Genomic DNA, 2,616 nt, shown 5'->3' on the forward strand with positions numbered 1-2,616 from the left:
TGCCATTCCTATTCATCCATGTTGCTTTTTCTCCAATAACCAAGAGCACCATTAAAATAAACCAATGTAGATCTAACAGATTTGCTCGAAAACATGGGTGTTCTCAAGATCGCAAGGGCATCAGGCTCCCTCTTTCCAATATTTAAGCAATATCTTAATTTTCCTTAAACAAATTAAAATTCCCACCATCGCTAATTGTGGAAGTAAGTGGACATTGCGTTCGCTAGATGCTAGCTCGAGTCACCTCCAAAATGGTCGCAAACTACTGTTGTCGACGATTGCCAATTAAAGCATTACATAGAGTTTTCTCTAGCCTACATGTCAATATCAATAAGGGGAGGGCTGGAGGTGACTCGAGCTAGTTAGATACAAACACTAGTATAATACATGTTTCCAAGGTACAAGAAATCGCGACTGGCAATTTTCGGAAAATTGTATGTGTGCTACGTGTCATGTGAACAGTACATAGTATTATTAGTAACATACTCGTACATATTTTAGTGGGTTTTTTTCTGGTTAATATTCTGACAATATCGCCCGAAAGTAGATATTTGTGATTGTGCTTCAAACGGGAACACCCTTCAGCACAATCTGCAATCCATATATATATATATATATATATATATATATATATTTTTTTTTTTAATTAATTAATTTATTTTCTTTCATTTTTTTATATTGGAGAATCCGAGGAATCCCTCCAGGAACGTGTGTGGCCTTCGTCCACATGTGACCAGGGCAACCCTAAATAGATTTTCTGGATCCGCCACTGAGCTCTGTCAGAAAAAAAAACCCAGCATCGCGATCCATAATGACTATGCGTGAAACATCTTCAAGAAACCAAATACCACTAGCCTGCCAAGCATGTATCTTTGTTTATCTAAGTATGTGGCATTGTAGGAATATAGAAGACAGTTATAGCAGTGTTTGGGTAACCATGTGGATTTTACTGTTTTAATGATTTTAGTATGCACAAATCACATACACCTAAACCTTTGGCTAGGAGCTGTAGAGACATGCATTTACCTGTCTTTACATCTGACCTCTGACCAGGGACAGTGACGATCAACCAATAGACTGGCCAGCTGTGTTTGACCCAGTTGGTGGCTATTCACTGTCACTCACCTGAGATTCCTTGACATGTCACGAACTGCACAAGTTAGCCACTCTATCTGAATTTAATCTACACAGATTGGTGAGTTATATTTCTACTTTTCTAATTCACTTTACTATTTTACTAACATACATAAAGTACAGTTTATAAATTACAAATAAGGTTTAAATAAATAGTTACTTCAATTAATATTTACTTTGATAACGGAATAAACTGAATTAATGTAAGTATTAGAATTTGGGCGTGGCACTTACGCTGTAACAAAAATGGATATTTCTATAGCCAAGCCATAATTAAATGAGTCGTTATTGTTTTAAAAATGTATGTGAATATTGTGTATGTGTGTATATTAAATTAGAATAGTATTAGTTTTATTTTACTTGCTTCTTGTAGACGTTTTGACGTTACCGCCCTAAAGCCCACAGCTGAAGGTAATAGTATTTCAGTGTCTGGGTAAACCGTATCACTTATGAGGATAATGTTTTGTGTATGTCACGGGGATCCTATAATACCCGTAACTGAATGAAACACGATTGTCCAAATATCTCTCCTAACTGTATATCTATTAGATCTCTCTGTAACAGGCAGTATATACCCGCGTTGGCTCGTCTAGGTATGATCAGAGATAAGATCTTATATAAAGTATATATTATTATAGCACGTTTAGTTCACTAGAAAACACAACAAAAACACAATACACTTTGAAATCTGTATTAACCTACGCTGACAAAGGTACTGCCGCAGTAGTTAATTAATAACAACAATAATAACAACCCAGAACTGATCACTTAATTAGTTAATCTCTAGGTGTCTAGTTTACACAATATGCTAATCACTTCACCGTGACACAACACCCACACGTGTGATAATGGAGAAACGCTAACACACACACGTGCGATAATGGAGAAACGCTAACACACACACGTGCGATAATGGAGAAACGCTAACACACACACGTGCGATAATGGAGAAACGCTTCCAGGGGAACTTAATTAATAAAGGAATTACAACACTATTCCTAACTGGTTAATTTTTAATTAACCCTTACTACTCATTCAATAACCTTGTAATACAGAATTAATACTGGTACCTATCACAATAAAGACAGTAACCTACAGTTTACGTAGGTCCTTTAGGATGACTGGCTAAGCTTTATATATATATATATATATATATATATATATATATATATATATATATATATATATATATATCAGAACGGTGAGCCTACATAATACTGCGTCAGATGACCGGCAGCACCGTCTAAATAATATTGGTATAATACAGTATTAAAATATTTAAAGTCACATCAATCACATCAAGGTTATACAACAGAGCAGAAAATATATATTTACCAAAGTCCCGTCTGAACTAATATAGATCGTTCAGTGGACGACGACCGTTTCCCCTGAATACTTCCAAATGTTTTTCCTAGATATCTCTAAACACTAGCTATTTATTCAAAACTCTCAGAGACAGCGAATATCGCCTGGGGGTACAAG

This window comes from Gigantopelta aegis, chromosome 7 (assembly GCF_016097555.1).
Source record: "Gigantopelta aegis isolate Gae_Host chromosome 7, Gae_host_genome, whole genome shotgun sequence".
Taxonomy (NCBI): Eukaryota; Metazoa; Mollusca; class Gastropoda; order Neomphalida; family Peltospiridae; genus Gigantopelta; species Gigantopelta aegis.